The sequence below is a fragment of the Cornus florida genome, unplaced genomic scaffold (assembly GCF_030987335.1).
Source record: "Cornus florida cultivar Cherokee Brave unplaced genomic scaffold, ASM3098733v1 CherokeeBrave_3.0.0_Hap2_Chr07, whole genome shotgun sequence".
Taxonomy (NCBI): Eukaryota; Viridiplantae; Streptophyta; class Magnoliopsida; order Cornales; family Cornaceae; genus Cornus; species Cornus florida.
The window spans coordinates 27,208,946-27,232,216 of record NW_026775577.1 but is presented as its reverse complement, the minus strand read 5'-3'; the positions used below and the strand labels follow the sequence as shown (position 1 = coordinate 27,232,216).

Sequence of the window (23,271 nt, the reverse complement as noted above, 5' to 3'; positions counted from 1 at the left end):
ATTGGCAGGAGCCTTTGGTGCGTTGGAAGCAGGGTGGAGCGGTGGTTTGGATGAGGTTGATGGTTTAGTTTTGAGAGGAGTAAGGTGAGAATGGGAGTTGGTTGGGTGGGTATCAGTGCAGGGAACAGCATTATGGCCATGGTTGGGTAACACATTAGAGCGAGAAAGCAAGGTGAAAGGAGGTTTGAGGTGGTTAGAGCAACGATTCAGGGGGGTTCTCATGGATGGGGAGCAAAGATCAAATGGGGTGCTAAAGATCATCCTTTAAGCATTTGTTGTTGGTAACTTGGCAATAAAGACTTGAAAATGGTGTTGAAATCATTTCCGGGAAGGTCATTCAAGTTCACGACGAATACCCACCATTCTTGAGATGAAATGCATGCATGGAAAAGATGGGCAGTCATGTGAGAGCGGACCGAGGTTTCTCAGTAGTGCAGCACAAGTGTTATGCTATCGTAGAGGTTCATTTCACAGCACAAATCAAATTCCTCATACACAAAAGTTTCCTCAACAAGGGAGAGAGTAATTAACAAGCCTCCTTATTTATACACTCAAAACAAATCCAAACGCCTCCACAGCTCCTATTAATTATAAAACATTATTTGTTCGGTGGTGAATTATGGAACGTTGAAATAAATAGTCAAAAATAATAATAAAACTACAAAGAAGCTTCCTTGCTACTTGGGAGGGGAATTCATTCCTCTTCCTTTTCTTTCTTTTCTTTTCTCCTTCTCATTTTTTTTTTTAAAAAAACCAAACATTAAAAAAAAGTTGTCACTTGAGCCATCTTAATTAGCTGCTTTCTTGTAGTTCCAATACTTAAGATTTCTGAATTGACTCAAACTCTCACTACATGTTTGTACACATCTCTAGTGTATACTATATACACACGTATTGGTCACCTAGCAGCAATAGATATATATTTCTATTTTTTTGTCCAAACAAAAGAGATAGAATAGCATTGGGCGTGCAGGACATGGGCATATGGTCTACGTTGCAGCAATTAATGTTCCATTGAAAGGAACGATGCAGGATGAAATGCATGTTAAAATTAAAATACATGTGCCCACTAACTGAGAACATATTTGGTGAATCGGGACATGTCATGTTATTGGTATGCCCGGCCAATAAAAAATCACCATACGTTCACAAACCTTGATCCCAGCCACCGCCAACTAATAAAAGCTGCTCTCCACAATCTTATTTGTTAAATTTTCATTAGCAGGGCATTCCAATGGAGTGGTATGCCTTGCTCGCGTACCCTATACCTAGCTACTAGAGAGAGAACTTGTTTGCCGAACAAAAATCCTACTTGAGAATCTTATTAGTATTTCCATCCATATATGGTAAGAGAAGCTTAAAAAAAAAAAAAAAAGCTTCTAAAACATAGAAAAATATATATGTCAACATGCATTTAGGGCTTTACTGTCAAAAAATTGATTAAGTAGTTATAGGAGCTAATTAAGCTAGAATAAGTGTGTGTGTGTGTGTGTGTGTGTGAGAGAGAGAGAGAGAGAGAGAGAGAGAGAGATTACATTCTAATAACCAGAAACATATATATTCAAATTTAAATTAGACACTGAATACAAACGATACATACTATCTAAATTCTAAACTAGAAATGAAATACATACACCTTAATTAAAATGGAAATTGAAATACCTAACTTAAGGATGACAAAGTACAACAATAAACATCTAGATGCATAATACATTGCAATGCCTTAATCATGATTGGAGTGACCGACACCGGGGCTATGGCCGGGCGTTGTGGGCCGGAAAGCTTCAACAAATCCTTCATCCGTAGTTCTAAAACCAGGTCGGAACTGACTAGGGCTTGCAACTTTTTTACTTGCCTCTCTTGAATTTATTTTCGCAGTAAGTTTCAAGCCTTTCACATGCTTTAACTTCTTCCCAAACTTCGCATTCCTTCCTTCGATACGAAAAACTTCGTTAGAGAAGATCAAGAGAAGAAAAAACAAACAAGTACAAGTGAACTTAGTCATAGCTTGATGATATATAGGAACTAAAACAGTACACCAACTATACTCAAACGATCGTACTCGATCAAGCTCGAAGTCTAGGTTTGAATCACAAGAGAGGGTGGATCGAGGAGAAGGAAGGAAGGAACATACTTGCAATTCCTCTCCTTCCTTGGTATTTATAAAGGCTAATAAAGAAGTGAAGCATGTGAGGTCCAAACATCAAGGAATTAAGATTCCACATAGTAAGAAAAAAATTGGTGGTGGACATCAATATGTTCAAAATCTTTTAGATGCCATTAAATTAAATTAAATAGCCATACAAGAACACTAGATACTCCATAGCTTAGCTCGCAAAAAGTTTTTATTTATACTACAAATATTATGTATTTTCTGTTTCTTTGGTGCACAAGAGAGTTTAAGAATATCATGCATGCATGTATCGTTTTGGTAAGTAAGAATATCATGCATGTTACTCCAAGATCGAATAAGAAAATGTGTGAGAGAAGCAGAAGCACAAGAAGTACAAGATATTGAAAATTTTATATTTAATGTACCTTGGCAAAGATCTCCAACAATATTCTTGAAAAAAGTTGAACCCTTCATCTTTTGATTAATTTGAAAAGAGAGTAGATACTACTAGACCATAAATTTTTATTACTTAGAAATATTGTTTGACAAATATTTGTAGCAAACACGTAAAAATTAGTTGAGTTTTGTTTTCTTTTTTCATTTTTTTTTAGTAAAAAAAGAAAAATCATAATGGAACCCATTACAAAAAAAATTAAGGGTAAATTATGCTGACTTTTCCCTGAAGTTTTGTCAATATACACTGACCTCCCTCCCTTTTTATCAAATTACACTTACCTCTCTTGAGATTTGTATGTAATTAACACATGCATACCTCCACTCGTTAATGGTCAACGACAAAAAATGCTGATGTCAGCAATTTTGTGACTTCCAAATTTCAATTTTATTGGTTTGTAATTACGTTTCTATCCTGCTTATATGTATATATGTTGTATTTTATTGCAATAAATAAATCTTCCAAGGATAAAATTGAAATATGGAAGTCACAAAATTGCTGACATCAGCATTTTTTGTCGTTGACCATTAACGAGTGGAGGTGTGCATGTGTTAATTACATACAAATCTTAAGAGAGGTAAGTGTAATTTAACAAACAAGAGAGAATGTCAGTGTATATTAATGAAACCTCAAGAGAAGTCACTGTAATTTATCCAAAATTAATGGGTCTTTTTTCCAAATAACCAAGGGTTTAGCTGATTGCCTCATTCACCCAAGCCAACAATATATGTTGCAGGATTGTGTAACTTATATGGCTTATCCAAATTCTCTCCAATAATGATTTTCTATTGTTTCCGCAAAATTCACTAGTGATAGTGATGGAATTCACCAACCGTAGGGACGGTAAGAAATCATGACGGGAGAGGATTTTATGCACTTAATTATCTCATTTGACAGACTAAGTTGAACAGTATCAATCGGCTCTAATGGAATATTATTAATTCTTATCATAATAAATTGAATAACAACAAACCAAACCCAATTTTCCAATCCATCTTCTTATGTTTCCCAGGATATTTTTCAAAAATGACACATGGTGTCAGTCAGTGAGTGTATTCCTCTGTTCAAGTAAATTAATAAACAAGTTGGTACTAACACAGTTCACAATGCCCCAAGAATATGGTGAGAGATTCTTTTGGCTTTTTTTCTTCCATGCGCACCACTAAGCACTAACTGAACGGCCTTCTTTCATTAGAGCTTAATAAATTGATTGTATTTGTATGGCTGTGTGTATATCAGTGTATATATATGTATATATATATATATATTGGCTACTAGCAAGTAGCAGCAAAAGATGTAAATCACAACTGTAAAAGCTTAGGTAGGCTGCACATGGAATTTTATCTGTGACTTAATTTGCAGCATGGGGTTAAACTATGACTTAAAAAAATGTTTAGACATATACATCTCAACATACATCTCAACTTCCCATAATTAATATATATATATATATACATCAAGAGATTCGCCTTTTGAACCTCCTTTTTTTTTTTCCCGAAATGTGATCACAACAAATCCTTCCTTTTTGAACTTTGCGGCTGCATGTTAAAGACGGCTGGTGACAGCAAAAAGCTAAAAGAAATGGAAAAGTACAAGGAGGCACCAGCTAGTTTTAATACAATAGGGTTGGTTTTGTCCACCAATTAAGCTAGAAAATTATGTATGAGGGGACAAACTTATATAGTAGGATTTTTTATATATATAAATTGTAATAATTCATGTAAATTATTAGTCACAAATAAATATGAACTCTAACATCTTAGAATTTTATTGTTTTTACATACCTATAATGCATAAATATATAGTTAGATATATATTTATCTCGATCCATAATAGTAAATCTTGTTGAGATCAAGTCCAACGTTGAGATCCTCTAACAACGAACTAAGCTGCAATTCCAAACAATAGACAAAAGTGTGAAAACTTATGCATGTTGTTTTATTAACGTACATAATTGATAGAGAATGTGCACTTTTATAATGGCATAGAGAGGACCAGTCCTTTTAGTGACCTTAATTCTACTTTTCACTAATAATTAATTACCAAAGAGATAATTTATAAGTTGACCAAATAAAATAATATTAATTTGATATCTATTTACTTAACTACTAATTAATGAAATATATAACATGTCCAAATCATGTTGACCACACAATGAATAAATAATCTTACATTTTTATGTAATTTAGCAGGGGCAATGTTAAAATTTTATGGGTATATGATACAAAAAAATAAAAATTTAGAGTATATAATAAAAAAATTCAGTGAGGCATCTCTAAGACCTGTAGATCTATCCGTGCATACAATAAGTGATGTAACATAAACAAATCAAACGTTCATAACGAATGAGGGTTACCAGCTTGAATCCACAAGGTAGAGTACTTTGAATCCATAAGGAAAAAGAGAATTGGCAGATAAATCTGATATTTTATTGATAAATGAATTAATAATTGCTCTACATGTACGTATAATTAAAAAAATCCTAATAGCATAAAAAAAATCCTTAAAAACATAAGGAAAATTGCACCTCAAGGAAACTGCTCAAAAACAAATTTGTTTTAAAAGTTTTGTAAAAATGAGGAAAGAAACCTAATTACTAAAACCACTAAATATAAAAAAAAAAAAAAAATCAATTCGAATTCGTTTAGTCTTCTAACAAAAATCCCTAAATATTCAATATTGGAAAAATGAAATTCCTGAATCCTAAACGATTAAATTCAGCCGAAAGGCGCCCAACTTCAGCAAAGAAGTTGATTTTTGTGGGTTAGGCGTTTCCAATCAAACTAAGGTCCTTGCAGGTCAAAACGGATTCATTGAAATCATCTCAAAAAAACTGGCCAACATGTCTGTTTGAACTTTTGATGGTCCAAAGTGGCTCCAAAATTTTCAACAACCTTTTATGCATCAATAAGACTAAATGAATACAAGGAGCAACTACAGATCTACCCATACCCGATAATTTAAGCTATAATATAAATGAATTCATATTGGACTTGTTATCGGGTTTGGATTCTCTGCACTACCGCATTTGTGTTGTGCTGCATTTGACGGTTCACATCGCTCATGTGTGAATGGATGCGGGTGATGAGGACCGTCGTATGCATACAACACTTGTATTGCAGGTTATCCATGAAAGTTATAATTTAGTTCGATATCTGATCATTAAGAGTGAAATTTATAAAAATAAATACAAAAATAATAATTTAATCTCAGCGTACAATGACGAGGGAAAAAAAAAAGGGAAAATTACATATAAATGGAGTTAAAGTTCCATATTTACTTAGAGGCTGAGTCAAAGTTCCATATTTCCTCTAAAATGGATTGCTGAGGTGGCACATGATTTTTTACTGTTTAGAAATTGTGATGCCTAAAATACCCTTCCGCGAAGGTACTACTTTTTCTTCAAAGGTACTACTTTTTTGAACTGAATGTACTACTTTTTGGCGTCCAGGTACCATATTTTTTAAACACTCGCAAAGGTACTACTTTTTCTCCGAAGGTACTACTTTTTTGAACTGAAGGTACTACTTTTTTGTTAGGGAATGACATTTTAGGCACCACAATTTTTTAAACAGTAAAAAATCATGTGCCACTTCAGCAATCCATTTTAGAGAAATATGGAATTTTGACTCAGTCTCTAAGTAAATATGAAACTTTGACTCCATTTATACGTAATTTTCTCAAAAAAAAACCTATAAAAAGGTTAAGACAAATAAAATATGAAAAAAATATATAAGAAAATTAGATATTTTACCTCTTTGTTAAAAATAAAATAAAATAAAGAGCCTTGAAAAGACAAAGGGAGGGAAGAAAATAGGATTTTATTTTTTTCAGTCAAATTGAATTATTATTGAATCGATCAAAATTTATGGCTAATATATTATCAAATTTGAATTAATAATTTTTTACTTAGGAGTAACTTATAAGTTGGTTGAATAGTATGTTCAGCAAACGACATCGTTGTTAGGGCCGACTCCGAGTGAAATAGAACCAACCATGGAGAATCATAAGTGAGAAATGAATTATAGTGCGTAAGAGACTGTGTTTGCAGAACTTGCATTGACAGGTGCGTCTTCAATCATCAGTTCTTGTTGTTTCAGCTAGGGTTTTGTATTTGTATTTCAGTTTATTGATGATGATTTTGATGATGATGATTCTGATGATTAGTTGGTATCTTTAGATTGCGCACACAATCTCTCTCCCCGTTGTGTGTGTGTGTGTGTATATATATATTTCTCTTCTCTATGAATTTTGACTCAATGTTTGAGGTTTAGGTTTTGAATTTAACTTACTTTTTAGCAATTCAACACGTTCTTTATTTGTATTAAATAAATTATAATCACAAAACTGTTTTTAATCTAAAATCAGAAAAGTAAATATTCAGAGCTGTTGGGTACCATGTGCTGTTTGATTATATCTCTCATGATATATTTATTTATATATATGTGTGCATTCTTCTTGTCCATCCTGAAAAGTTTGCCTTTTTTTAAGTTAGTGGCCCCAAATTTGTTTAAACGTGAGGTGAGGGTTGTGCTTTGCCCCATTTGCATGTTTTTTTGGGCATAATCTTTAGTATTCACTCCCCACATGGCTACTTTAGTTATAAATCCAACTTTATTATTTATACCATTTATTTATTTGGTGGACTAAGCTATGTTAGTCTTGTGAATGCCTGATCTGAAATTAGGAATTCGGATCCTCTCATGTGCACTGGATGACCGTCGGGAGGGTGGAGATCACACTAGGGGCAGTGGGGTTCACTATGCCCGTTGGGTCCACTCTCTCTCAAGAGTGATCTCCACCCTCCTTTGTGCTCTGGAGGATCCAGTTTCCACATCTTGCCATTTTGGTTTTGTTCTGTATGGTATCACATTCCATAACTTGAGTCATCTTTAACATGGTCTATTTATTAATCGTGTTATATCCTCAACCTTAGCACATCATCTTTACAACATAGTCACTAGTTTCAAAACTTTTCGATTTGTCCCTGTTTTTCATCAAAAGAACATATGTTTCTATTATGCTTATTTGAGCAATTATATATATTAATTTTTATATCACAAATATTCATGAAGATTTATTTATTTTTATTTATTTTTTAAATCCTTAAATTGTTCCAGGTAAATGTAGATCTCATGTTTTTAATATATGTATTTTTCTCTTTTAAAAGTTCTCCTGAAATGTTCTCTTAATCCTTGATTTTTTTTCCTGAATAATTCCAAGTTGCGATTATACTGAACAATTTCTGAGTACAGAATTTGTCGCCATGCATGACACATTAACCCAATTATTTTTCCCATCCATTCTTTAAAAAAATTTCCATTTCTCTTGTGAAGAAGATTTTTTTTATAAAATATAAGCATCTACATTAACTATGCCATATAATCAAGAAAATTAGTCTTCATGTATGTACATGCTAAAGCAAGTATTGTTTTCTCCATGGCTCAAATATATATATATATGTATATATATATATGTATAGAGAGAGAGAGAGAGTAAATCCAAATATATAAATAGACTGAAGCACGGAGATCGCAATTCTGTAAACAAATGTCTCAATTCATGTGGTATTAATATCAAAACACAACACAAGTTTTTACCATAAAGAATAGAAAAAGAAGAAAAGGGAGAAAAATTAAAAAACAAAATCCACAACTATGTAAATCAGATCTAAATTTTGGAAGGTAAAATTAAAAACAGAGAGAGAGAGAGAGAGAGAGAGAGAGATCATATGAAGTGGGATTGAAGATTGAATAAATATATAGCACTTTGATTTTTGATTGTTGGATTTCATTGCTTGAGATGAAAACACACAAAAAGAGAGGAAAAAATGGAAAGAAAAAAGAATATCATATGAAGAGGGATTAAAGATTGAATAAATTTAGAGCACTTTGATTTTTGATTTTTGGATTTCATTGCTTGAGATGAAGAGGAGAAAAGGAAGAAGAGAGTGTAGCCTCGCCTCATATTTTAGTTATGATAATGTGATGCTTTAGATCCTAGGTCTGTTAGGGTACTATAAACTTATGCCCATGTTTAATTTAATAAAATCTTCAAAATAACTAATGGCATGGCTTTGAGGCATATTCTTGTCACTAGAACACAATAATTAAACGAATCAAGTTTTGATCAAAACAAAGATTCTAATTAAATGGTCATTACCTTCTGTGGTTGTAGTTGATGTTAATCAAGAGTATTGTTGCTTTTTTTTTGGGGGGGGGGGGGGGGGGGGGGGGGGGGCGGTGGGGGTGGGGGTGTTGCATATGTAACCTTTGGCATTAGTTGCAGTGGCCAAGTGTGGACTGAAGCAAGAAACCTAATGTCACTGCATATTGTATAGGTCAATATTGCTGGTAACTTGATCGACTCATGACATGGATTTGATTGAGCTCCAATCAATTCTTTAACTTGGTGATGTGTTTGAGTAGTAGTTATAATTTGTTAAGAGCTGTTGCTCCTCTTCCAAATGATATGATTTGAATATTTATGGAATTAATGAAAAAATTTAAATTTCTCCCTAGATGGAAAAAAGGAAGAAGAAGAAAGTAATTACTCGTGTAATTTGAGATGGATCTTCAACTTTTCCTTTTGATTTATACAATTTCTGGTAATGCACATTATTATTATTATTATTATTATTATTATTATTTGGTTGCTATATTTCTGAAGTCAGAAAGTATTTACCACTGAACTATAATTATCTTGGCTTGTTTTGCCTTTTTATCATTGTGGAGTGCATGGGTTTAACAGAAAGTAATTAGACCTTTCTTGGCTTTCTGAAGTAGATTTGATGTTTTCCACAATACATTATTTATCTTGCTTAACCTTTTGTTCACTTATATTTTGATGGTGACTGACAATTATGGTTTGCACGTAAACACGCACACAAACTATATATACATACACATACATTTAAAGAGAGGCATGCAGAAAATATTATTACACACAATAAGCTAAGCTTGCAATGACCACTTGTGGGTACTTTATTTACTTACAATACAACATATCACTCTCATAAAGAGAGTTTACTTTATAAATCTAATGAAAGTTAACATACGGATGCCTCAGCAACCTTTGAACCTGCCACAGGGAATTTACAGTACATACAAGGTGCAACAAACTTGTGTTTTTCTGGACATGTCTATGCATTTGGCTCTGCTCTTTTATGTCCAGCGCCGGGGCTGCTACCTGGCTTCGTGGGTCGGAAATCGTCTGAGTTTTCTGCAAAGGAATGGCTGACACCAGGAACGTTACGTAAAATTGGTTCAATATCATCTTTGTATTTATGACCAACCCCGGGGCTGCCACCTGGTGATGTAGGTCGAAAATCATCCTTATATATCGCAACTGAATCACCAAATCCAAGGCTACGATTAGATGTCCTGGGTGAAAAGCTTTCTTTCTTGCCTGAGGCAGGGTGGTCAATAGTAGGAGCTTGACCTGCATGTGGGGCTCGAATGTCATTTTCATGACCTACAGAATTTTGGTGTAAGTTGATAGCTTGGTTGCCATGATTTTCCATTTCCCTTTCATCATGAATGAAAGTATTCTCCTGTTTCTTCATTGATTTAAGTTGCCTTCCCTCAGTAAATAGAATATCGTTGCATGTAAATAGTACAAGAAGAAAAGCAAAGGCGTAGAAGGGTTGGTTATGGGCCATGACGAGAGAAAGAAATGTTATTTGATAAGGTTCACAATAGATTTAAGCTAAGAGAGAGGATGAGAGAAGGAATGAATGTTATTTGAATGATAAGGTTCACAATAGATTTAAGCTCTGTGTGTGAGAGAGAGAGAGAAAGAGAGATGTGAATACAATGGTTATAACCAGCTTGCATCTTTTTTGGTATTTATAATCATAGGAGCCATGTCAGATCTTAACCGCTAATAATTCTTTAAATAAATTCTCCCCTGTGCTAATATAAATTTGGATGGTTTGCATTTTCGAGCTTTTTGCGGGTCCTCTTGTGAAAGAACTGTATGCTTATATTGGCTTTTTTGATGATCTTTCTCACTATATTCATGTCTCTTGCTACTTTTGTTCCTTCTATCTTCCCTTTTATTTAAAAAAAAAAAGAAAAAGAAAAAAAGGTTCTATTAATGTAAAAGTAACGGAGTGAATTCCTTGTGCTGACTTGCTGAAGGCATACTTTAGTTGAAGTTCAAAGCTTGATCATTGACTGATAATGACCTTCATGGTGCTGAAATACTGATTTATTGTTTGAATGTTGCAACAGCAGTAATTAATTAAATTAATTGTTTCTGGAAAATCAGATGAAAGATCTCAGATGTGTTCGTGTAGAATAATATTATATTAACAAGGTCAATCGGCTTTACCACCACTGAAATGCACTAAAAGAGGGATTCTACTGTACTCACCACTTACAGATTTGATTTATTTTATTTGGATGGCTGTGTGCAAGCTTTGAACTCTTTAGTCGACAAATTCAAGTGAAACACATCTGTCCATAGTTTGTATTTGGTTTTATTAATGGTTTGTGGTAGATTTTAAGTGATTTGCATCATTACTAAGCCGCTGAAAGGTTAAGATTCCACAGAACGACAAAAATAAGAATGAAGTGTACTTTCTTTGAGAGATATCACTAATCCCTTGTTTTTGTACTGTTGCATAAGAGAAGGTTAAGATTCGCTAATATAATGCATAAGAGAAATGGCTTTCTAGTACGATGCTTCAAAACCACATGTTAAACATAAAAAAACCACCCACCTTATATTAGACAGATAATTTGTCTAATAGATGCGCTGAAACACACGTTAGGGTGTTTGAATTACTTTTGTCTAACTAAAAGTATCTCGTGACAAAAATTGGAACACTGGTCTTATTCTACTCAACTTTTCTGAAATCTGCTTGTTTAGTGGAAAATTATGATTTGATTACTATTTATTACTGAACTCAGATTCTAGAACACATTTTTATTTATGCACTCATGATTATAATTCTCTTGAGCCTGTTTCTTTTTCTTCTCTCCACTTCAATGAATCTAGACAAGGAAGGACTCCCTTTGTACATATTTTATTTGTTTGGGGCATGTAAAATATATAGTAATAAATTTGATATATTCATTTATTCAGTTGCTCGACATTTGCTTTGTTTATTTGTAATCTCATTCTTATATAAACTACTAACTGTATCATTGTTGAGTTCTTTTTAGATTTTGTTTGTTGTTATTGTAAATCCAATAATGTTCAGTATAAAAAATAAGAGCACTCATTGTCGTGCACGTGTGCACTTGAAAAGCAAAATGATTTTAAATTACCAAAACAACTACCACTTGTGGGGAAGGTAGTTTAGTTAGTAATGGATGGTTTGCATATCGCAGCCATAATCTTTGACTGAATTGACCAGTAATCATTTGGTTGAGCTTTTGTTTTTTCTGGTTTTGCATAAGTAACACTTTGACCACTGGAATCTTTGTGGAACATTAATTTATTTATGTTATATAACATGGGTTTGACGTCTTGTGTCGGCGTCTTCAGGCCCTTTTAGTTATGCAAGCCAAAGCCTGCCATGTCATTTATGACAATCCTTGTATAGGGTAGCAAAATATTAGGAATATAAGATGGTCATTTTATACTCCTTAAATGAAGGCTCACTATGGTACCCTAAGTGAAGCTGAAGCGGAAAGCACCAAAGTGGAGGTGGATACTTCTAAGCATGTAAAAAATAATTAAGCTTGAGAGAAATTCGACAAAGAGACATTATTTCGCCATGTACTACACAGTTCAGTAACTGTATAGGTGAAAAAGAGTGACGTGTTTCACATTAAGAGTAATGCTGGAGAAATTGAGAAAGGGAAATACTAAAATTACATCGGTTGGGATAGTAAGGAAATATATGATAGCATGTAGTTTAACCGAAGTTATAATATTAGATAGAGTATAATGGTGAAACATTGATTTATTTTGTCAAAACTTCAGATAATTGGGTGAAGACTTTGTTGAGTTTTAGTTTGGGTGTTATATATGAACCCAAGACAGTTTGTTCTAACATTGTTCCTCCTATTTTCTGAATGTTTTTTAGGTTGTTTGCAAGATTATATTTGTTGGAACAAACTGAAGTCTAAAGCTGCCCATGTTCCATCCAGTGATGGTAGATACTGATGGATCTGAGGTACATGAATTTTTATTACTTATAGTGCAAAATTCATATTGCATGAGTTAATTTTTAAAAGTCTTCATTATCAAGAAACAAAAAGTCAAGTAAAAAAATGCACCAAAACCACTAACCCTCAAAGAGTCCCTACCACTCACTTTGGTCAAGACTTAGTAGATATTTTGTTTAAGTTAAAAAAAGTCAAGTGAAGAAAATCATGAGCTTGAAAGTGCGTCTATTTGTCCCTCCCCCCTTCCCCCCATTTCTTTAATTAGAATGGAATTATAAAAAAGAGATTCTTCCAAAAGGAATGTTTTGAGGTTGGCTCCTTGGGTTCAGGAAGCCTCTCCCCAACCTCTTCCCACTAGGAATCTATACTATTTTAAAGAGCAAAGATAATTTGATTTTGTTTTGTGCTAGGCTGTAGTGCACGAGCATGCTTAGTGGTTATTATATTAAGACAACATACGAAGGCGTTATGTTATTGTAACTTTGATGTGACAACAGAGGATCTTCCTATGCCAGCGAATCCAAACAGTCCAATAGATTTTTTATTCTTTTTCTTCTGTCCAGGTGCATTATAGTACTTGTACACAGAAAATTTTACTTGATTCTGGACTACAAAGCCCCGCCAATCACAACTCGACATGCAAGCACGTGTCGTGTCGGCTTTATTCACTCATACACTCGCACTGTGGATACAAGTCATATACTGCAAATTGCAAAAAGTAACAGTATATTCGAGTGTATATTCGATTGGTATACCATATACTTAGATGACCCAAGGGACAGTTGTGTTTGAAAGTACGCAGATCTCTAGGTGACTTGAGGTAGTAAGTAGAGATTTGGATATATTTCTATATATGAAACTGGTATGTAAAGAATTATTTGGTGTCATGGAATGCAAGTGTATTGAATGAAATTACCTATGGACCAATAGTTGACAAACTGAGATTGTTAGTCTTGAAATGGCTGGCACAGCACATAGTCAAGAGTACATATTTGACGCCTAATATGCTTAAGATGCCTGCTAAACTTTGCAATGCAAGTGGTTCAGCCCATGCAAAAATTTGGATAGAGGACCTATGACCTTGCACTCAAAGGCAGGATTATCTTCCTGGACCCTCTGATTCATTGAGCACATCTTACTGGCATCACTTCCAATCATTGACCAGAAATGAAAATCTTGTTAATTTTGATTGTAGAGTTTGATAGCTATAACATGCACTAAAAACAAAATGAAGGAGAAGAAGAACAATTTTGTAATATGATTATTTGAAAAAAATAGAATTTAGAAGGTTTTAAGATAAGTAGAAATAAATGAGTGTAATTGTAGTTAAATTAGGAATATGTGTAAAGATGTAGTGAAGATTGTTGATCTAGAGGTATAAAGTTCCTTTATCTATGCTTAATGCTCATATGGAGGGAAGGTTTTTTTTTTTTTTCTTTTTTTTTTTTTTTCTTTTTTAGTGTAAGTCATATGGAGGAAAAGATTTGAGAAAATGTTTCTATTAGAACAAATATAGAATAGGGTAAATGGAGGAGTGATTCCAATGTATCATCTACATATGCCGTATAGTTGAAAGGATTTTTTTTAAGAATTATCATTAGACAAGACATGCTTAATCATGCATAAATATTATGTGATTAAGTCTTGTTTATAAAATGTGTATCAAATGTCTGTTGAGATTGGTATGTGGTAGGACAATATTTGATATAACATCAGTCTACCCTACGTTTTCTTTTTCTGCACTTCCTCCCTTTCAACCTCTTCTTCTGCTCACCAAGGGCCTTGTGGCCTAGTGGTATCTACTCTACCTCCTAAAGTGGATGGTGAGGATTCGAGTCTCCAAAGGGGCAAAGTGGGTGTGTGAGTTTCTTGCCAATGAAAAAAAAAAACCTTTTCTACTCCTCCACCCTAACCCTAGTTTCTCTCTCTCTCTCTTAATATTGTATGCTCTGTTCTTTCTTTTTTTCTTCTTTCTGCCCTATAATTTCTTTTATAAAAATTCTCTCTTCTTTTTTTTTTTTTTAGCCTGACAATACATTACAAAAATTCTCTCTTACAATTACTTTGTTTTTATTTCAACCCTAGTTCATTATGCTTTCCTCTCCTTTTTTTTCTATCTTCTCTTTTTTCCACTTTTCTTGTATACTCCTTGAAGGTTAAAACATAAAGGTATTTTATTTTTGTGAAATCTTCTGTACTTGCATTCTTAATCCGTTAGTTTTATAGCGATACTACACATTTTTTGCTTTCATCACCAACTCTGCATTGTATCACCAGATCGACATTTTTTACTGTTGATTTTCCTACAATTGTTTTTCTTACAACAAAAAAAAGGATTGTCGCAATTATAAAATGTTTGCTACAACTTTTTTTTTTTTTCGTCTGTGGGCTATTGATAGATCACAGTCGCTTTATTAATGATATCTATGACTTTTGCAGACAATTACCAAGATTCTTCCACTTCATATCATAATTTAAAAATTCACAATAAGACCAAAAAGGTTTGAATTTTGGGGTTCTCACATGTGGCTAGCATGCCAAACAATTTATGGGTCCCATCTATAAGACCTAATAATTGAGACGACTCTTACAGCCTGTATAGTAAAAAAAATAAAAAAATGCAGCAAAACTAGAATATCTCCAAAGGACCAAATCCATAAATAAGGCAATGTTTCAAAATTTCCCCACCTTTGGGGGGAAAAGTCAGAGAAAAAAGAAATTTTGAAACTCATATTAGAATGTCAGTTGAACAATCAATCTCAGATAAAAAAAAAAGTTGGTATTTTTTCATTTTAATAAGTTGGCTACTTTCCCTAATTTCAGTTATAAAAAAAATTGAAAAATAAAATGTTGAGAATTGATTTTTATTTTCTGAAAGATCATAGGCACAATTTTGATGTAGATATTTGATCAATGTTTTATTTTGTTTTGTACAAATTTATGTCATTATTGACTAAATACATGGCTAGCTAAATTTTTTTTTTTTGGGTCCATTTTTGTTTATATCCAAGATGAAATTAGCAATATCTATGTTTGTATACACCTAATATATTTCTGACATCAATATCTATGTCTGTATAAACCTAATGTATTTCTGAAATGACCTATGGTTGTAATCATTTTTACTCTCTCTTCTGGCTGTATTGGGAATGGACTTTCTCATTATGAGTACACCATTTTAGCTATCTTTATCTTTTGAGGGTATGCCCTCTGGGCACCTGTAACTTCTTTTTCTTTCAATGCAACACCAATTATGAAAATAATACTAATAATAATATATTTCTGAAATACTTTTAGTTTATAGATAGTATAATATTAGATCCTTTTATATTAACGAATATATACTAATACTTCTACTGAAAGAAAATATATTACACAGCACAATTTTTATTTCCATGTCACTAGTTAACCACCCCCACCCCAAACCCTCCTCCCCTTCCCCCCAAAAGATAAAAATTACCGGGTCTGGCCCTGGATAGTGGCGACTTGTGTGGTTGATGTACGCTATAAAGCTGAAAGAAAAATTCTGTAGAATAGTAATAAGACAAAACATGCGTTATAAGAAATAGTATTATGTGGGTAAGGCATGTTTACAAAATTAGCACGGTCAATATACGAATATTTTGACAAGAATAAAATTAGAGATGAATGTATTCGCGAGACAGCAGAACACTCTTTGGTGATCAAATGAGTAAACACCGACTGCAATGATTTGGTCACACACAGTGAAGACCAATAGCTGTATTAATGAGGAAGATTGACATAGTATATACATTAAGGATAGTGTTAGGGAAGGTGAAAAATAGAATTGACACAAGATAGTAAATAAACATGATACATGTAGTTATATGAAAGTTAATCAATGTGACTGATATATCACTGAAATGAGTCGTTATTAAGTAGATTTGAGTTGTTTATGATTGCCAGTGGAGAAAAGTGTTAGAGAAGTAAAAATTGTGTAGTTTCATCCTTTTAGTTGCAGCAAATTAATATAAGGGAGAAGCTAAACTAAGTAATAATTGCAAAAGCTATACACTTATGAAAAATAAATTGCAAAAGCTATAAACATTATTTTTATTTATTTATTTTTTGTTGGTCTGTAAAACAGGTCTCATAGGAAATGGATTGAAACAAAATGGTCATGTCCACTAATCGTATAGCCACCTTTTATTTGTCTCAAATGATTGAATTTATATTATAGGAGTGAACATCTCATTTCTAAAATCAGGTTGGGTTGTGTATTGGAGCAAATTTCATGTTCACATTACATTGCTTATAGGGTTTCTACATGAAAATGGAGGTTCATTTGATTTACAAGGTCTGATATTATTTTAGTTGGATATATTTCTTTATGTTCAAATATATCAATATGTATTTGTATTTGATATGCGGGTGGGGATTGTTACACAGGTTGGTAGATTCAGAGGATGTATTTCTTGAAAAGAAAAAGAATTGGCCAAACTAGGAATAATAGTGAAAATTATAGTTTGATTTATGGAAAGGAAGCGTGGTGCTTTAGGTGGTTTATTACATTTAAATTCCCTCTTTTTTACTTTCCAGTGAGGTGTAGCAGAATGGAGGATAAAACTGATGGCCATGTGTGTTCTATGTTTTGTTTTTTCTCCTTTCGATCATATGGGCAAACGATGGAGAGGAAGGAGAACCTCTACAAGTCTATGTATTATTTATTTAGTTTTGTACAGACAAAGAAATAGAAAACAATGAATACCATTGTCATGTAATAAATGCAAATCTATATGAAAACTACATAGTGACATACATTCAAATTCAAATTTACATTTCATTACATAAACGCGTGATAGATGATAGCATGATACATGCTGATACATAAATCATATAAAAACTACATACTGACATAAATTGAAATTTACATGTCGTTACATAAACACGTGATAGGGGATTACATAAATCCAATTTATATAACAATAAATTACACACAACTGACCATATATTTGTAGACATATTATGACAGTTTCCCTGGGCCTAGCAGCCTAGCCCTAGTTTTGAAGGGAATGCCCAACACCAGGACTGTGACCTGGGGCTGTAGGTCTGAAGTCGTCGACATGACCGGGTGGTGGTGGCTGAGTCTCATCTACAGCTTTATTCTGTGCCCCTGGTGCCGTTGGTGGCGCCGGAGCTGTAGGGATAGGCTCATTTGCATATACTGTTTTATTTATGCTGTCACCTTGCATGTTGCTGTTGTGCTGTGCAATATTCTTTGTTTCTTTTTCGAAGATCTTGGTGTGAGTTTGGAGCTTTAGAAATCTATTTTTCTTCCCTAACTTAATATTCCTCCCCTCACTACACTGAATTTCTAGGACAAAAATCAGTACAAGGAAAACACTAGCAAATACTAAATTAGTTTGAGCCATAGAGAGAGAGAGGAAGAGGGGGAGAAGGAGGGGGGATGCGAGAGAGTTAGAGAGAGAGAGAGATAGAGAGAGAAGCTTGGTGCTGGACTTCTCCATCTCCTGGGTACTTATAGGGCTGAAAGAGCCATGTATGGGTCCTCACCACTGGGAGATTCTTTAGATATAATATACTGAGAAATCAGGACAATGTGTTGGTTCACAGCCTAGTATTGTAGGGTTACTCTGTCAAAACTTTGTTTGCATTCCCCATGCAAATGCTCACTCTTTTTGCCTCTACTTTTTAGCCTTCTTTAGCTATACAGGTGTTTCAATGCGAAACAGGCTCAGAATTTGGATGTTGACTAAAATTATCTCCATCCAATATGTTTAGAATTTAATCACTGTAGCCACCACTTAAAAGAATGGCTAAAACATTCAAACATAGTGCGGTTGGTGTGCATTGTGATGCTACAATATAATTCATTAGAAGTTACCATGGTGTTTGCGAGACACAGAGCCCACCGTTTACAATTTTAAAACACACAAAACATTATGTTTTCATTCATACAAACCCTACAAGGGCAGCTTTCCAACTAGAAATTAATCTGATATCTTTTCTTTTTATTTTTTTATATTTTTGCAGCCATTTTGAATGTTAACCAGCTAGATTTCTAACTCTTAGCTATTGAAATTTAACTGAAGAAAGTTTTTTTGGCCTTAGCGTAGCTGTACTGTCAAACACATGCTGTTCAGAGTGTAAGGAAGTTAGAAGAGTTGCCCTTGCAGAAGGTCAGGATTCAAAGATGGCACTGTGGTTTGACTCTCACATACATTAACTTTTTATTTTTTATTATTATTATTTTTTAATCCTGGCAAAGACAATAACAAACAACATGGAGTAATGGAAACAATCCTTAGCTGTTAGAGCTAGGATTTTTTTTCTCGTATGCATTGATTAGCTCTTCGTTTAATGCGTACATGTACACTTTAGCCTATTTTTCAACTCTTCTAGACTTTATTTTTTTGTAAAAGGTCCACAAGGGTTTGTCCAATGGATAGAAGTTTAAGGATTATGCTACACTTCTATGTTCTGTAAGCAATTAAGTTTTATTCATATAGAGGAAGCCGAACTGTGACAGCATAAAATTCAGAAGCATTTGATGGTGAATTGCCCTTGCAGAAGGTCAGGGATTCAAAGATGGCACTGTGGTTGACTCTTATATGCATTAATTTTTTATTTTTTATTATTATTATTTTTAATCCTGGCAAAGATGAGAACAAACAACATGGATTAATGAAAACAATGCTAAGCTGTTAGAGCAGCTATGATTTGGTTCTCATATGCATTGATTAGCTCTTTTAATGCATACATGTACGTTTCTAGCCTATTTTTCAGCACTTTGGACTTGATTTATTTGTAAAAGGTCCACAAGGGTTTGTCCAATGGATAGAAGTTTAAGGATTATGCTACACTTCTATGTTCTTTAAGCAATTAAGATTTATTCATATAGAGGAAGTCGAACTGTGGCAGCATAATGCTCAGAAGCATTTGATGTTGAAGTTTCAGCTCATGCTGATCATAAAATAACGGATGAGGCCCTAGTAAAAATGATCCATAGGTGTACAGGTTTTAGGTAAAGTCAGGGTAGAGAAATTGCTGGAGTCCCTTCGAAACGTATGAGGGCACCCTGATGGTTGAAATGCTATGAATATCATGCAATCAAGTGTTCCTTATAAATACACAAAGTGATCATTTAAGCGAGCTTTGATAATCTGGAAGTACTTTTCTTGCATTGAAGATCTGCATTTTCTTCTTAAAAGATATATAAGTCCCGTCAAGCAAACTAAAAATTGATTCTTTCTTTCTTTTTCCCCTCCACCCGAAGTCCCAAGGTTTGTCTTGCTTTCTAATTTTCCTGCTTTACTTCAGCAGGTTGAAAATCCACCATCGAGGACAAACAAAGATGGTACTTTAGAGGCTGCCGAATCAAGGGAACTCTGGAAGCAAGACGTTCGCGATGCTTGAAGATGCTATTTGTCTAGCAAGGCAGGATGAAGTAGAGAACATGGCGAGTGTGACACAATGTGAAGACAAGACAATGTGGCAGAGGATGATGACACGCAACAGTTTTGAAGACGTTGAGATGTATGTACCATGTGACAGTCCCATATCAAAAGGGTAATATGGTTCTGAGATACATCTGTGTTTCTTCTCTAATAGCCTGGTGAAATTAGGCTGCAGGATCTACCTACCACTGCTTTAGAGAGCAAAAACCCTGGCTTGCTGGACGGCTAAACCGCTCCACCAGGTCACACTGTATTCAGAGACCTCTCGGGATTTCTCAGCTCCAGATTTCTCAGCTCCTAAGTGCAGTAGCGGTAATGGGCACGAGGAAGGCAACTCCTATCGTGTAATGTTTTGATTTGATATTTTTTTGGTGTTGGGTCATTTAACCCAAATTATTATTATTCACACTCCGACTTTATTAAAGTGATTTTTTGAGGTTGGAGGCGTGAGACAGTTAGTCCATGACTCTTGTAAACTTGAACTGCACATTTGTTTATTTCATTCTGGTGGAAGAAAAATCCTCTTTATGGTCTCATCGTTGTCTTTATTTAAAAAAAAAAAAAAAAAAAAAAAAAGCCCATTGACCTAGTAAATCAGAACACTGTAGATTACAAATTAGAAATGTTCTTTTGTTATATTTGCCCTAATCTTCTTAGTGCGATTTTTGCTTTCCAAATGTCACATGAGAAATGAAATAATGTGCGGGGTAAATATTTCTGTGTGCTGGAGATATTAAAATCTTCTACATTTTGGTTTTGAAGGAAAAGAAAATACTACTTCACATATCTTAGTAATGACCACACATACCTTACTCCAACTATTTTCATTAATCGTAACAAAAATGTTTATTTATTTCTACAATAAAGCGCAGGAAAAAGGAAAATAATTTATTATTTTTTTAATAAGAAAGTTTATATAAGAATTAGGTGTTACGAAAATAATTTTCAAAGTAACTTGCCGAAAAAAAAAATAATAATTTTCAAAGTAGAAACATATAAACCCTAAAGAGAAGGCCGAAAATGTCGGATCTTCCTGTGGAGCTAATCGCCGACATACTATCAAGGTTACCGGTGAACCCACTTGTACGGTTCAGATGCGTGTCAAAATCATGGTGTGCTCTGATCGACAGCGCACATTTCATCAGATTGCATCTAAATCGATCCATAGAAACCAACACCAATTGCAGCATCATTTACATGCAAAATGAGCTCGACTCCATAAACTTGAACTCTCTCGACGGTGATGATGGTGCGCTGATGCTTGAAGAAGATACTGAATTGATCGGTTCTTGTGACGGGTTGCTCTGTTTGTTCGACTCGCACAAAGACATTGCCCTGTAGAATCCTTCCACCAGAAAACACCACCAATTACCAGTCTCACCGATTCACTTCCCGCGCGAACGTGGCGTTTACAAGAACAGTGTGTACGGATTTGGACACGATTCTGTGAATGATGACTACAAGGTGGTGAGAGTAACAGAGTTTTTTTTGCAACGGTGAAGATTCGTTTGAGTCGGAAGTCAAGGTTTAAAATCTGAAGTCGAATCTGTGGCGACGGGTTCAAGATTTCCCTGATCACATCTGCTGGAATGGGGACAATGCCGTGCTTGCTCATGGGGCTTTGCACTGGGTTGTGTGTCGAAGACAGGATCCGGATGGGTCCAAGTTGATTGCTGCTTTCGATCTTGGGGCTGAGGAATATCGGTTGGTGCCACAGCCTGATTATTCTGATGAGAATTTTGAGATGTGTCTGGAAGTTGTAGGAGGATGGCTTTGTCTAGTTTGCGACTCTCGCGTGTTCAATGTTCATTTATGTGTTGATATATGGGCGATGGAGGAGTATGGAGCAAAAGAATCTTGGACTAAATTGTGTTCTATTGCACAACCCAGTACCCTTAGCTCCGTGGATTTTTCGAAGACCGGTGGGGAAGTACTACTGGTGCAGGACGGTGATAGGTTTCTTTGGTATGATTTAGAAATGAAAACAATCAAAAATTTAGAAGGTGAGGGTTTAGAGTTTATATGGGAAGCTGATTTATGTTTTCGAAGCCTCGTTCGGCTTCGGTGGTGAAGGTGGAATTGACGAGGAGAAGCAGCAAGCACAATAGGCTTGATTTCTTTCTCTTTTAACTTGGTTTTATTGATTAGTTTATGGTGTTCTTTCTTATTATGAGATTAATGGAGGCTGAAGACTGTATTGATGAAACTTAATACAGAGAGACTACAATCAGGTTTAGCCAATTCCTCTATGAAAGTAGGAATAGCCTTCATGAAATCAATCGTTCTCTTTTTTCTGAAATGCATATTTAGCTTCACCTGAGCTACTCCATTGCCTTCTCCCTTAACCCATCCAAATCTCGAATAATCATGATATTGTAGTTAGTCACTGACTTCCTTCTGCAATTGAAGAACAATCCCTTTGTGGATTCATCACCAGATTGCAGTCCCCCTCTACCACTACTCATCATACCCCAAGTTGCCCTTATATATATATATATATACACACCACAAATTGCAGCTCATTTTATTCCTAGCAACCATAGCCTCAACCACGACAGAAGAAACTGTTGAAGGGGGAACTAGAAGAAGACCACAACTTTATGTACTCTACCGGATTCAACTCTCAGTACAGTCCCACCAGCTGCCTATCCAGAGTGAGAACTAAAAGCAGCATCAAAATTAAGTCTTAAAAATAATAATAATAATAATTTGGATTCCATCTTGCTATGGAATGCATTCTAGTCTCCCTTACAGAATGTACTGTATACTTCACCTACCTAATTACATTGAATTCCTTTAGCATCTAATATTAAAATTTCTCTCTTAGGATTGATACAGGACTCATAGGGTAGGTTAGGAATGTTACGAAGGAGTTACAGAAAGAAGATTAGGGAATATTTTACTGTTATTACATCCAATATACTCTTTTTTGTGAAGTCATTAGTCAAGTTGCGTAGTTAAAATATTTCCATTTTACTTGTGTAGTTCCTATGGTTTTGAAAGTTGGCACCTTAAATGATCATGGCATGCTTGCATTCTAGTACTCTCCTTAATTTTGATCTGTTTTTATGCCTCTAATTTTCATCGATGGTAATTGAGTTAAGTGAGGGTGTGAAACAGAGTTAGGATACGCTTTATGGGTAA

General features: G+C 34.4%; 1 long non-coding RNA gene across 11 annotated transcripts; it reads left to right on the top strand.

Moving 5' to 3' along the window:
* The first annotated feature begins 6,540 nt into the window (after window positions 1-6,540).
* On the top strand, window positions 6,541-20,663 carry LOC132266885 (uncharacterized). 11 transcript variants are annotated; one of them, XR_009468748.1, is made up of 5 exons: window positions 6,541-6,633; window positions 9,657-10,055; window positions 12,607-12,696; window positions 18,787-18,849; window positions 19,994-20,663. It is a non-coding gene; the product is annotated as an uncharacterized LOC132266885 (long non-coding RNA). The 11 variants fall into 11 exon arrangements; XR_009468750.1 differs by having other exon boundaries at window positions 18,787-18,874; window positions 19,991-20,663; XR_009468743.1 differs by having other exon boundaries at window positions 18,782-18,849.
* The last annotated feature ends 2,608 nt before the right edge of the window (window positions 20,664-23,271 follow it).